At 42.0% G+C, this 15143-nt stretch overlaps 1 protein-coding gene across 3 annotated transcripts in view; it reads left to right on the plus strand.

Annotated features, from left to right (window-relative positions):
* The window catches only part of ctnnd2a (catenin (cadherin-associated protein), delta 2a), a 119776-nt gene that overhangs the window by 4399 nt on the left and 100234 nt on the right, over positions 1 to 15143 (plus strand). The gene's annotated exons all lie outside the window — the stretch shown is intronic.

Below are 15143 nucleotides of genomic sequence, written 5' to 3' on the forward strand. Positions count from 1 at the left end.
CATTTAGTTAACGGAACTGTTTAGTTATGGTTCTTTTGTTAGTTTTCATCAAGGGTCTTTTGTTTTTAATGAGATCATTCTGAAGGTTTTTTTGCAACCCATCTGTCATTTGGGGGGAAAAAAATCACCTGTTTGCTGTTTTGAAAACAATGAGGCAAAAAGCACAACATAAGCTGAGGTCATTTGCCGCTGGCTGAGCTGAGGTCTTGTGAGATTTGCTGACCGCAAAATTTGAAGTTGTTTTTTTCCCCATGAATGTTCCAAAGCTGTCTCCAACTTGGCTGCATCTCTAATGAGCTGTATAGAAAATGGAGGCATGCAATTACAAATGGTGGCATTTGAGGTTCCGCTTTAATAAAGTGAGAAACCATTTCACAACTTATTACCATCATCAGTGCATTCTTGTGCCATATTTTTCTTTGTCACAAACACGCGACCCCCTCTCATGCGCCTTTCGTCTAAATTTCCAAAAGATGAGCTTCTTGTCTGTCCGGCGAGCGTCTCTAGCGGGCATGTGAAGTCCCCGTCCTTTGGTTGCGGACACAGATTAGGCTAATTCACACAGCAGCGTGGGATGCTTAATCATTATGCAGCGGCGGCACAACACAGCAGTCTTTATAGTGTTGTAGTTGAGACGGGGGGGTGGGGCAAAGCTAGCCGCCGGTGCCTATTGATCGGTCGGCGCGGCTGCTGGCTGGCGTCCACGAGGATGGAGTGCTGACGACAGTCCAAAGTGCTGCCATGATGAGCTGGCCTCGGAAGAGGGATGCTGATGACCGGAGAGGCGTTTGCATCAATAGTTAGTCCACCTGGAGCCATATACTTGGGCTTATTTCACGTTTCGCCACTTTGTCATAAACTAGTCGAGACGCGGCGGACGCCAAAATGACCTTTACTTCCTCCCCGCTTTGATTTTCTTTTCCCTGGGAATTATCGGAAAAGTAAGACGACACACTGAGTAGCCAGTGAGTGAGACTCTATTGACCTCCTCTTTAAAGTTTGCAGGGCCAGGATGTTTTTTTTTTTTTGTATTCAGCACTTAAAGAAATTAGATTTAGTCTATACCTGTTTTTTAACCCCCCACCCCCCCACCAAATTCTTCAGAAAATGCAGATTGATTAAATTTTTCCTTCAGGGGATGGGTGGAAATGACCATAATTCCCGGGGGATCAGTGCCCCTGCAGAACCCCTTCTAGCGCCGCCGGTGTAGGCGAGCGCCATGTCAGGGCCAGAACCAATTAGAGGACATTTTCAGCAGGTCCAAGTACCAAGTATTTTACATTTCAAGTGACGCATTATGGACCACATTTGAGGGGGGTGGGTGGGGGCAGAATGCGAATGCTTAACTGTCATCAGCATTCCCTCCAATAGCAAAACAGCGAAATACTGCAGCATATCTCCAACATTTCTGATATGAAAGAAAAAACTGAAAAAAGGCAAAGTGGGACATTTAAGATTTGATGCTTTCTCTTTCATCTAAGCATATGTCATGGGTGGACCACAGCCGAGTGACACGAGCTGTGAACTTGCCCGGTGCTTTGATTGCATTTTGATGGACTCGTGGGAGGTGTTGACAGCCCCCATATGCTCATCAATCATTCATGCTTTTTCTACGATGAGCTCTTTTAATGACATTTAAAAAAACACACAATGCACGGTCGCTAATGGACACTTTTACAATGTTCCCCATAAGGGTTGAAGTGTTACACGATTAAATACACGTTACGCGCCATTAAACCTGTAGCATCACTCTTCTTTCCCCTCACGGTACATTATAGCATCTAGCATGGCCGTCCCACGGGGACATATTTAAGCAATGATCTATCTTGCTCTTAATTGTGTCCATTCGAAAAACTAATGTGTGATGATTACCGTTTTCTTCATAAGTGCTGATGACAGCGTCTGGTTGCATTATCATATTTATAATAGTTTAATGGTCATATACGGTTGCGTTTTTCCTCATCATCCTTGGGCAGATCCTCGCATTGATGTCAGGTTGTAAATTTAGCACGTTCAACATCCACTTTGACAAGTGAAATATGGTCATAGATGAGTTGTACTCTAAGTTTGATGCTATGATTAGTTGCGGACTACAAGATTAAGGTTCAAGGCCTTCAGTTTCTAATGCCAGGGATGGCCTTGAGTGGCAAGAGAAATCCTTTACTGGATGGCCGGCTTGTCACTGAGCTTTTGACCTCTAAGAGTCAATAGGACTGCGCTGATAAAAGGGAGAAAATGAGAGAAGTACATTTATCACTTTAAAAATATCCGTTGCCTATTATGAAGCTACTTATAGTATCAAAGTGCTTGTACTGTCCTGCACTGAATCATTTGTACATGCTCAATGGTCACAGGTTAAGTTACACCACATATGCATTGGTGGTTTCTAGCATGTTCATTATGTAAGTGCCCCCCTTAAAAAAAAAAAAAAAACTGAAATTGTTGTGTAATAGTATAACTGGTAAGACATGTCAATCATTGGATTATGCATAGGGAATTTGCGCCCCCTTGTGGAGTCATCCTCTGTAAAAGGGTGGGGGTCTTTTCCTTGTTGCATTTTATTTTTTTTAATTATTATTTCTTAACACTACAATGCAAGATGTTTTTAAAAATATTCGGTTTGGTTCAGAATCCAAGATATATTTAAGGGAACTTGAAAAAAAGTCTCATTTTATGTTCTGCTTTTATTTCTTCTTTGCCATTTGATGCCCTTCAACTTCTTCATAGTTGTGGCGAAAATGTTTTATTACAGTAATTTTACTTTGCAGTGCAGTAACACCGCACTTGTTCATCACCGGAGAGCTCTTTCAAATCGTTTATTTTACCAATGTTGAAACGTAATCCTTTTGGTATGAGCATTTTTCATTTTGTAAAAATGAACAGGTGGCCCTAATACTACCCCAGTTGTTATTAAGCTCATGTATTGGCTAACTGGAGATACGACTTCCACTTGCACCAAGTGTCCCTTCACCATCTGCCGACCTCCCGGTTAAAACCAAAAAGGGTTGTCAAACTTTTTCGAGGTTTAACATATGTCATTCTTATCATGAGAAAGAGGTGTTCCAAAAGATTTGGCCTTGACATTAGAAACTCTGCAGATAATGTGCCAAACAGGATTTATGAATAAAGTCTCAGGTAAAAGGGAAGAACTGTTCAAGATGGATAAGACTATTTTAAATCCCTTCAATCATGTGTCACGAATTTCACGTGCCGGTCAAAAAGTAAGCTTAAGTGGATTCTCTTTTTTTTTTCTGCATCATCTGAGTGCCCTTCAGCTTTTAATCTCTCCATTCCAAATGCAATGTACTCTTTTTGTAAAGGAAAGCAAATGTCTGAGGGCTTAGGGCATAGTTGAAGTTTCCATTGAATTTGCCAGAGTCGCTTGACAGTGCAGGAGGTTTCGAAAGCATCGCACCATTCACATTGTTGTTATGTGTTGTACACGGTGTGATTAATGACAGCCAGATTTGGAGATAGCGATGTGTCAGCGTTGGAATGGTTCCAGCAGGGCAGCAAAATGTGTGTGGATGCCTTCTAGTGTGCTTTCTGCTCCTTCTTCTAATGAGCTAGCCACAGATGGGGCTCCCTCCATCATCATCCCTCCTCCTCCTCCTCCTCCTCCTCCTCCACTCTATTGTCTTCCCTATCAGCCAGTGAAACAAAGAAAGAAGTCAAGAAATGATAGTGATAAAAAGAGGAGAGCGGTGAGGAAAATGTGAAGTGACAAAACAGCGTGAAGGTACACTGGGTTAAGGATGCAGGTGACACAAGCGGGAATTCACAGGAAGGGGTAAGTGGCGAAAATGATGGGGAGATGGAGTGTAAAGTGAAAGACAGGGAGGTGGAAAATGGAGAGCTTGTGATGAAGCCCGGAAGGGGAGAAAGCAAGAATTTTCACACGCCAAAAGGATGTGAAATGTAAAGTACAGTATATGGAAAAATGCGCAGATACAAGAGCAGCAGTTTGTATCCCAGCCACGGCGTCACATCTGGGGCTCACTCTCCATACTTGATGAGCTGTATTAATAATTAGCTCAGCTAGCAGGTGCGCCCGACTTCATTTCGCATCAAAGTGATAAAAATAGAATACACGATGTGCAACATTCGGATTTCTGCAAGGCAAACCTGCAGCACATGATTCAATAGTTGTTTCTCATTGCCACCTTCTTGTCAACACTATCTTGACTGATATAGAAAGCACGATTGATTTAAAACGATTATTCATCGATTTAATTTATTCAGCTAAAGTGTCAAAACTACCACGAAAGAAGCACTAGTCTAATTTTTTTTTTTTTTGACACCTACAGCCAATTTAAGGCTTTTTCACAGTGCATTTTTTTTTTCGTGGCATCCACAGCGGGCCGGCATAAGCATGCCCATAAATGATACTGGTTGCTAAGCTACCAAATAGGTTTCTATGCTGTTAACATTTGCTGAATTATATATTACAGATGTGATAGAAGGAAAGCGTAGGTGCCTCGTATATGGGGATGCAGTGAATGATAGGGAATATGAGCAATTCAGTGGAAAATGATAAAGAAGGTAATTTGTATTTATTAATTGTGCCCTTCTCGACACTTACTTTTCCGTACATTTTCCACAGGACTGAATTCATTGAAGAATCTGAGGAAATGATCTTCCTTAAGTTACCTTCTTCAGTTATCAGACTGTGATCACAAATATAACAGGTGGTGATTTTATCCACCCCTTAAAGCGGGTACTTATACTTTTATTGGTTAAAAAAAAAAAGTTTGTTTACAAAATAAGCTTGGATGGATGGAAGGATGCTAATTGCCAGTGCTGTGTTCTCCATACATGTGATAATCAACAGCTGTGGAATTCCTGCTGACAACTTCCCCGTCATGAGAATATTCGTTGAGGAAATGGCAACATTTTTTTGTGGTCACTCATGTGGCATCACGCCGTCTACTAAATTGTATTTGATGTTTTCTTTCCATCTCGTGCGACGTCTCCAGCATGGCTGGGTTGTAGGATGAAAAGTGAACATTGATTTCACTCATCTCTGTCTTGCGCGGATGTATAATTCATGACGTTAACAACAATCGCCGTTGCATATCATTTGACGTACGTACATGTTTGGCGGCTCATGAATTTGAATTGTGTTAATGCCTCTGCTCTTTTGTCTCTCGCTTATGAGAAATGCCGTGAGTAACGTTTCTCTGTATTGTATCATATTTTAAAGCATGATATTTTTTTTCTCCACCCAGAAGCCACCTCTATTGTAACACTCATTCATTATAAATGGAGTCTAGTTGGTTGGAAATACAGTCTGTGGTGCATTGTGGGTTTCAGATACACACCAAGTATAAAGATGTGGCTGGGTGTGCCTTGAACAATATTTTGAAGTCCACAGTGAGGATCAGAAAGGAGTTGGCGGTTTGGCTGCTTCACACAAACAAAAAGCTTGACACAATTTGGAAAAGTGATGGTGACTTTTCAAATGCCATCTGGTGTTGTCATTTATTTTTGGCTTGGCCAGGATTGAATGTGCATAATTTGGCTTTGCTAATTAACTCTATTCTGCTATAATCGAAAGACTATTGTATGAAAGCACCCCCTCCCAAAAAAAAAAAAAATTCTAAACAAAATACCACAGCCTTGGACGAGAAGCAAGCTTAACCGCACACTGTTGTTCAGGCCAATTAGGCTCGCAATGCGCAAGCTTTAGAGTGGCAGACAGACAGACAGGCATTCTCATAGGGAATAAGAAACGAAACAAATCCTTTGAACAGACATGCACAATATCTGTCTTCCTCTGCTTCCCTCCGTCTCACTGGGCCGTGCGGAGACAAGACGACACAAACAGTTGAGCTTATTTACTTTCTAGTTGCACACATGTCCATGTCGCAGCCAGGGAATGGAAGGCATGCATATTCACTGATGTGATTATTTCAGATGATATTGGACTTTATTGCTTTTCTGCAATGCAATTTGCATCACAAGTGATGTATTTTCCCCCCGATATTTGTGATGTCATCATTTTTTTTTTTTATATCAATGTCAAAGAGAGAAACTAATTTACCAGGGAACACAAAGTCAATTAGGACTAAAGAAAGACCAATGAGCCCGTTGACCTTGTGTATTGTGATCATTACCAGACATTTCAATACGCATCTTGTCTTTATCCATTTATCATGACGAGTACGTACATTTAGCTGGTGAAGAATTGTCAATCACTAATATCACGAATCTTGCTTTGATTTCGTGGAGGCACTAAATTTGCCAGCCCAGCGTGAGAACCAGCAGATTTTTGGACACCGCCGTGCGTTTCAAAGTATTACATCATGATAAAGTCTTAAAGCGAAAGAACACTTTTTAAATACCTTGATGGGTCACCAAAGAATGTATAGCCCATTCGTTTTAGTATTTCTGCTATGTATAGGCCATTTGTTTACAATTTTGCATTCTGTTCAGCATTGCTCGGAGCTGGACCGTATCCCAGCCGAGACTACGCTCTGAATTGGTTGCCAGTCAGCCACAGGGCACACGAAGAAAGAAAACCATTCACACTCACACCCAAATCATCCTGGAGTGGGAACAGAGCCCAATCGGGGCTGTATGGAAGTCAAGCAACACAGGATGCAATCAGTACCTGCAGTTATGTTGCGTCATTGACAAAGACTACAAGAGGCCACAGAACACCTGCTGGCTTCCAAACTCTGTAACACGCATGGCCACCTAATGACGATATCCCAGTGCGAAGGTTGTAACGATTAAGGAAAACATCCTCCCACCTTTGCTGTCTTGTCTTTGTTAGACACGCTCCGGGCTAAATTGAAGGTCAGAAGGTTCTCAACAAGAGTCCATTGTTCCACCAAGGCCCAGTAGTAGTAGTAGTTGAGAATCCATGGTAACTACCTGCCAGGTTGCTCTAGTTGCCATGACAACACAAAGATCACTGGCTCAGCAGTATAATATAACAGGAAGTATTGATTGTGATCAATGAGTGTGAAGAATGAATTCCACGTGGAGCTACCACCTCTAAAGTTGCCCACTATCAAAACAATTCTATAAATTTCTTGGAACAAAGGTGTGGTGAGATCTCATTAACTTTGGCCTCCAGAGGAAGCGGCTGATCTATCTTTACAGCACAGTGACCTCTCCAAGGGGACATTTGAAATGCTAATTTAATAGCGTCAAGCCGTCATATGTGAGCGGTGAGGGGACGACAGAAGCGTGACCCGTGATCCTCGTCATGCTTGATTGTCTGAGGCCGTTCTGTTGGTCTATGCCCAATCAATAGTGTTGTTATTAAATGCCAGGGTGCCAGTGTTAGCCTGCAAACACAAGGTTAATAAGGCCTCTTTAGTGCACTGTGCTGCCATCGTCTACTGTTTGGATGTTATTACCAAGCTGAGCACAAATTGGACAACAAGACAAGCTACTAATAATCTGTCTTATGTCAGTCTATTCTAGCCAATTACAATCCAAGCCAGTCTAAGAGCATAAATGAGAAATTTGTCACTCACAAATGAGACTACACTGTCGATTTGTAATTGAAATGTAACGTAATGTGAATCTGTTGTGGATTTTTTATGTCAAGTTAATGAAGAGAAGAAGTTTGAATATAGGCATGTCAGATTATTAATAACAATACGTGGTGTCACATTCTTAGTTTTAATTTCTGCTGATCCTTTTCATGACTTCAATAAAGATAAAGCGAATGAGTTGACCTCATTTCAGACGGCAGCAAAGGATGGACTCTACCCACGCTACCTTTTTTGCCTTTTGACCTGTTCTCAAAAAACAATGGTGATAAGGAAAGAGATGGTAAATATCCATTGTAAGCAGATGAAGAAGCTATCCTTGTCTAGCTTTAGCATTTCGCTGCAACATTGATCCATATTTAATCTCTTGCCCAAGGGCAATATGATTGTAGTCAAGAATCAGACAAGCGTTTTTGGTCCTCGGTGGCTTTTGAACCATGAACCTTTGCTCCAAAGCCCACATTTTTACAAATGACGTATTGCCAAATGGACATTAAATCAATGTCAGAAAAGTGGTTATGATTATACTACAAGGTACCAATTTTATCATGTAAATATTCTGACTGTCAATCAGAGGCAGAACAATGAATGAATAGTTCATTTTTTGACCTCTGTGGAAAGACGGCAATATCAGTCGGGTGAGAAAGTATTGATGTGGAAAGACGTCCCTCGGAAACAGAAAGCTACTCATGTCAACAAATGATCAGAATTAGAAAGAGAAGGCGCTTTCCGTGGAGGCCCTTTGCGCTTCCCAAAGCTCAGCAGTGGGCAGCAGCTGCGGAATTAGCTGGGAAAATCGGCTTGATGTTGGCTCCCGCGGATATGGGCTCCACCGTGCGAGATAGATCCCGACTTGGAGAAATCTTCTTAAGGGGAGCTTGCGTGAAAACACCTGCAAGCTTTAACATGTGCCGTTCACGCTTCTAAACAAATCGGACTCTCTTTCCTGCCACGGACACACGGCTTTGGTGATCTCTCTAGTTGTTTTCAATCAGTCCTAAAATTACTGTAGCAATGCAAATTGAATTTTAACTGCGTTGGATTGTGATCCATCTTTGTTTCCTTCTCAATCTGACTATCTCCCTATCTGTCAGAAACACTCCTCACACACACACTGCTGGGGGTCAACGTCAAGCCATGAAGCTTTACAACTCACCAAGGTCCTATATGCCTCTTGTGGTAATAGCCTAGACTAAGAACATCATTACCCCCCTGAGGAAGTGCGATAGACAGAGAGGAAGAATCCACAGTGAGGAAATCGCACTGATGTACAGTACTGCGCAAAAGTTGTTGAGCCACGCTCTAACCGAATGCAACCAGGCCGAACCTTTATTTATGTACAGTAATTGTTATTTAGCAGCCAGAATGACGAATAGTAGTCAGGTGCAATTATTCTGAAGGGTGGATGGTGATGCTAAAGTGACTCAATCAGTAGAAATAAATTCCTCTCTATGCTCAGGATGAATGTTTACTAAAATATCCGTGAGGGTTGAAATTAACAAAAATGATTTAAATGACAATGTTGACCTTTTCATGTGGCGACAAAATTCCTCTCTGAATGTTTTAAACTCCCATTTCCATATTGAAAGTAGGTAATTGGGACCAATTTGCCCAGCTATGTATCTGTTGAGGTTGTGCACTCTATTTTGCCTTACTTTAAAAGCCTTATGACATTTTCGCCAATCTGTCAGGTTATTATATTGAATACAATAGGACAGATGACACGGACAATATGACAGATGACACGCACAATAGTCGTAATGGTCTGTCGAGACACGATTTTCTTTTCTTCCCAATTTTTGTATTTAAACAGCATTGGAACTCTCTGGTTCTTCTGTATTTACTTGAATAGAAATTCGTGTCTTTGAATCGCAACTTGTTACTTTTGAATGAGTCAGGAGCATCTGACTAACGTCCTCCAATTATTCCCATCAGACGTGGCTTTGTGCATCCGACGTTCGCATCTATTTGTCTGCACATAAACACATTTTGTCCTTCAACAGTTAGACCGTCAAACCATCTGCCCCTGGGCCTTTTGGCTTGTGACAATGGACACAGCGCTCTATTGTTTTGCCTGTGATTCAGTTATTACACAGAGATTAACACAGTGGAAGATGCCACTGACACCCAGGGGCTTTGGACTCAGCGACAGAGTGACAAAGACAGGAGAGCGAGAGACTTATATCTTGTCTTCCTCCCTCGCCCTCTCTCCGTCTGTTTCGCTCTGCCTCTGACAGACACGTACATACTTGCACATGATGTTACACGCTTATCCAAGCATTGCCAAACAAACAGTTGCAATTACAATCCAACCCGACACGCACACACACACACACACGAGCTACACAGTCGGCCGCCGACTTCTCCGTGTTCAGTGGCTGATAAAAGAAATGGCAGCCCAGTGGCATCTGGTCTTGATGTACACGCACACCATTAGAATCGTTTGCATGACAGAGAAAAAAATGGTTGAACTTTAAAATAATGCAAAGGAAATTAGGGGAAGCAATGCAGAGCAGCACGGAGGAGCACGTGAAGAAGCGAGGGAGCCAGAGGGTGACGTCATGCAGGAAGGATGAGGCAAGGTTCCAGTGGGACCACTTCACTCCCCTCCTCTGACAGATGTACGGCACCTTAGTGCGATCAAACACAAGCAGCAGGAAGATTTTGTGCTGGAGGAGCGTAGGAATAAAAAAAAAACCTCTTGAATCTTGAATAACATCTGTTGCCTTATTAGATCTGAAACATTCTAGTTGCTTTATTTAGCTGCATTACAGAATGATGACCCATTATTAGAAATCACCTCCTGTTGTTCAAACTACAATGTCAATATTAAACACACTGATGAATTAAGACAACTCTTTAAGGAAACATAAAACCAAATAATCATTTTAATAATCTACTTTCATATTTGCTGTTGAGTAGCTACATTTTAGAGTATTTGGACAATTTTAAATGGAAAAAAGGTATCCAAACTATTCATCGATCATCACAAATAATGATCAGTAATTTGATAATCGATTATTCATTGCACCGGTAATTAAAATGTTTTAGCTGGAAATGACAAAAGAAAGTGGAAAAAAAAGTGTAAATTGCTAATTAACAAAATTCTCTCTCATTGTCACACACCTATTAGGAGTCTTTTTTTTCCCCAAACTTAGAAAATAGTACGACCTGTTCCAGGGTCAACACCTTGTCAATTTTGTTGACATAAATATTGTCAGCATTATGTGCTAACTAGCCTCTACCGTGTTGTTCCAAATAAACATTGAACCCTGACAGTTTTAAGTTTTGCCTCTGCCAGTCTCGCTTGCCTTCATATTTATTTTTCATTAACAGCTCGTGATTGAGTGTGTATTTGGCCAGTGCCGTCACACCAGGTGTACATCATGCCTGTATTAAATGTCAAAGGCTGCAAGGGATGAAATGTGTGAATGTTGTATGCCCCCCCCCCAAAAGCTTCCAGCATGGGGGATTCTACCTCCGCCCCCGCAACTTCCCCACAGCCTCGAGACTGGCAAACCACCTGGATAAATTTCACACAAAACATGAACACTTTATAAGCAGGAATATATCTATTTTTTATTTATTTATAATACAACTTAAAATCCGAAGGGTGTCATAAAATGATGGAGTCTGTGTCAGAGCAGACAAGATTTTGCTCATTTTGAGTAATGCGTCTTCCCGGTACTTCAAACTAATCACTGTTGTTTTCACCCTTGTAAAAGCTTTTAAAAAAACTGTTATGTACATTTTCATAGCAGCAGTATATCAAAAGTTACTTGCTCCTTTCCTTTTCTATCCAGCTTGTTCAATCCAGTTTCCTTTTTAATGCAGCTTGTTTAGTAGACTGACCTGTCAGTTCTGATCTCCCCCTCTCCAAGTAGCTGCCCTACTTATTTAGAGGAGGCGGCGAGTGACATCACATTGGAGATTGCAGGGTGAAATTTGAACGGGAACAAGAAGTGTGGTCGAGGCAGAAATGGGTTGAAGAGGGACGCTTGGATTTATGTTTGGCAGCTTTTTGCTTTTGTCTTGTCAGTTTTGTGAATAGGCTAGATACCTGAGAAATAGAGATGACCAGGTAGTAGCTCCTTTTGAATGCTGTCACTTCTACTATGGAAGCCACCATTGAGTTGGAAATGCGCCATAAAGGCCCCCATAAAGGTGAGGAGATGTGGGCCAGCCCAAAATGAATATGAGAAAAAATATAGCATTACTTAATGAATGTGGAATTGCTTGATTGAGGGATTGGTTTAAAGCGCGTATAACAAGTTAAAAAAAAAAAAATCAAACTGGCCAATTTCGAACACCCTTGGTCTAGATAGATTGTCCCGCACAATATGTCAGCTGGATAAAGATGTAATTTTGGCGTCAGGCGACACTCCTGTGGTCCGTCTAGACTTTCCTTCACTTCCTTTACTTTTATTCCAGTGTCAAAAGAAGTGACATTATGAGGGAAATTCTGCGGGGAGGAACGTTAACAAGGGGCTGTGTGACAAGGACGAGAAAGTTTGGAATTATTTTTACCTCTTTTATGACTGTGAGGGAATACATTTCTGACTTTTTATGCTGATGCTTTCTCCAGCACGTCTGTGAATACACACCCCTAATCTAGGTCAACCTGCTTCACCGACTGCAGCGGCACGCCGTGCGTGCAAATGCGTGATGTTGCACCCTCCAGGCTACCACAGACAATAAATGCATTTTCACAGTATCGAAAGCCATTGAATGTTACTATTTTGCACCGGATGACTTGTGATAAACGATGGACATCAGAGTAATAAAGTTGAGCATATCATAGGAGCCAAAGTAGCTGCAGGTATCGATTGAACGAGTGAAAGTTGCTGCCTTTGAGGCCGCCGAAGAGCAGCGGGCCTCAGGCGTGAGATCACAGCCGTGTGTGAGCCGCCTCCTCAATGAGCCAATAAGGCCGCTGGAGACGTGAGCCACGTCCACCTCCAGTCTCATCCTCGGGTTTCTTCTGGGCTTTACTCTGGCTTATCGCTCCTCCAGAGGGAACGTAAAACCCGACATGCATTTTCAAGATTGGCGCAGGTTGATTTTCCCTTTCATAGCTGTTACCATATTAGGTTTGTGATATCTTGCTAGCAGCTGGAGTCCCCACATTTATTTATTTTTCTCAAAATCAATATGTACTGCAAGAATGACTGTGACAGAAGCTGTGATCGACAAATGATCACAGCTTCTGTCGCTCCTGCAAGTTCTAAAACAAAATCTATTTATAGCTTTTGGGAGAGCACGCATATTATGTGCTTGCCTACACATGCATACAATTGTGCACCTACTTGGTCTCTGCGGAATGCAAACCTAATGATGCATTATTCAGAGTTTAATATGAGACATTGCATGGAGGTAAATTAGAGCCATCAATCACGGGAGACGTTTGTATGCGCCATTTGTCAGGGGATCATTTTAGAAAAGTAAAAAGAGTCCTTGGCACCTGAAGTGATTGGCTGGCAAAATTGGGCGTGAAAATGATGGTTCCTTCATTTTGAACCTGGCCTCATTCTGAGAGCATTAGCGCTATTAGGCATATGTTGGAAATGATTACTGTGTAAGCTCCTGAGGATGCTTAAGTTGGCAATAAGGGTGAAAAAGGTCATAAAAAGAACAACATTCCTAGCTCAGATGAACAGCAAGCAGCATACATCTCAGAGTGCAATTAAACGTGTCCCCATCTCCGTTAAAATAGGGTCCCGGTCGCATTGTGTTCCACAGTAGAAGGTGCTGACAATAACTGTGGCCGTGTGAAGCATTCCGGGATAGCACGGCATTGTGACGCGTGATGGGAAATGTGTTCTCGTGGCATTATCGCCAGCTTTGCAATTTTCTCAGCACAGTAGTGGTCAGTGCACAAAGCTTTTCTATAGAGGATCACTTTTCATAATGATCATGTAAACAGTTTTGCAGGGAGTTGAAATTGAAGAATTTGCTCTGTCTGCACAGGATGTAATTGCATCTGTTGTCGGCGTGTCACGGCGATAAAGCCGAGCAATAATCGAGGAGATCTGATGAGCCGCACGCCTCAAAACGCTGTTACTCAATGTCAGTAAAGCTCCCACTCCTTTTTGCGAAGGTGTTTAATAAACAGCGGAGGCTCCGAGACGCTCCTCTGCTCTAGTGTTGTCTTTACTCGGGTCTTGCTTGCTCAGGATCCAAAGTGCGGTGACTCATTTGCTTTTATAGAGTAGAGATGCCAGGCTCAGAAGTGCTGTTTGTCAGCCAGAGTGAAAATATCCATCTGCAGGCTGCCTCAGCAGCATCTTTTATTTACCGACGCTACCCTGCCTGCCTGCCTGCCTGCCTGCCTGCCTGCCTGGCCTGCTGTCTCTGTCCGCTGGCTAGCAAACTAACTGATAGATGGACTCAATGTTTGATTTACAAACCTTCTGACTTGTTTACGGTCTCTCTTCATGCTAATGGATTAGTTGCCCTCAATGGAGATGCTATCACCCGGCGTGACTGTTGTCAGGCTGCCTACTGAACCATTACTAAGGCTCATTTTATTCTTCTATTTAAGTAATTGCTCAGTAAGAGATTTGTAGATTGTGTGGAATGATTAATCGTGTCTTCGTGGAGACGCTGTTCACATAGGGTCTTTTTTTTAAATTTTGGATTAAAGTGATGGGATGTTGAGGTCCATCCACACAGACCTCAGCTATGGCAAGTAGTACTTTGCTCTTCTTTTCTTTCACTGGCATAGAAACAAGAGTTTGAACATTCAGAGAGTGAGATTGCCCATTCGTCTGACCACTATATCGAAATCAAAACTAGTTTAATTTCAAAATTGTACTCACTCACACTAAATGAATAACGATATTGTTTGAGCATCCTTTGCCTTCTGTAGCTTCGGTTGTAATTGTAAGACAGCTATCATTATTGCCACGCTTAGCGTTAATGTGCATGGGCCCCAGCTTTGACCTAACAAAAGTTGGCACAAATTTGGATGTCAACATTAGACATTGTAATTGGACTGATGAGTCAGTCTCCCAGGAAAGCGACTCCACTTGGCTCATTATTTACTCTGCTCTATTGACAATGTCCACTCCCTGTGGTCTCTTTGCTCTAAAACTTGCTGTCCTACTTTCAGATTTCTCCCAGAATTTCGAGCAAGCTTTTAAAGAAGATTAAATATAAATGTCAGTTGTTTCCACTTTCTAACCCACCATCCCTTTGCTTGTGTTAAAGTTTGAGCGAAGCTTAGATGACGTCAAGGATTTGTAGCAATCACGCGCACCTTATAGACTTTGCCTCCTCCGTCTTCAGTCAATGATGAGCCTGCAGTCTGGAAAATATCAATTCAGAATTCATCAGGGTGTCAAAATCCACTCGGATGACGTGGTTGAAGATGCGCCAGATATCCTAGCAAAATGTCAAACTCGTATTAATTCTGCATTTGAAGCCTGGTGTAAGCTGTCTGAATGGATGAGACATAAGGAGGGCGCTGCAGAAAATATGATTCTGGCAACATTTAATTTCACACTTGTGAGACGTCAGTGTCTTCGCCACGTCAAATATGTCTTGCCTGTGAAGGCCTATACGTGGTAGACAGCTCAATTTGGAGCCATCAACCATATGTATCTTTTATCATGTGTGTATGCAGGGCTGCTGATA

Source organism: Syngnathus floridae, chromosome 20 (assembly GCF_059516105.1).
Source record: "Syngnathus floridae isolate MCC-2025c chromosome 20, RoL_Sflo_1.0, whole genome shotgun sequence".
Lineage (NCBI taxonomy): Eukaryota > Metazoa > Chordata > Actinopteri > Syngnathiformes > Syngnathidae > Syngnathus > Syngnathus floridae.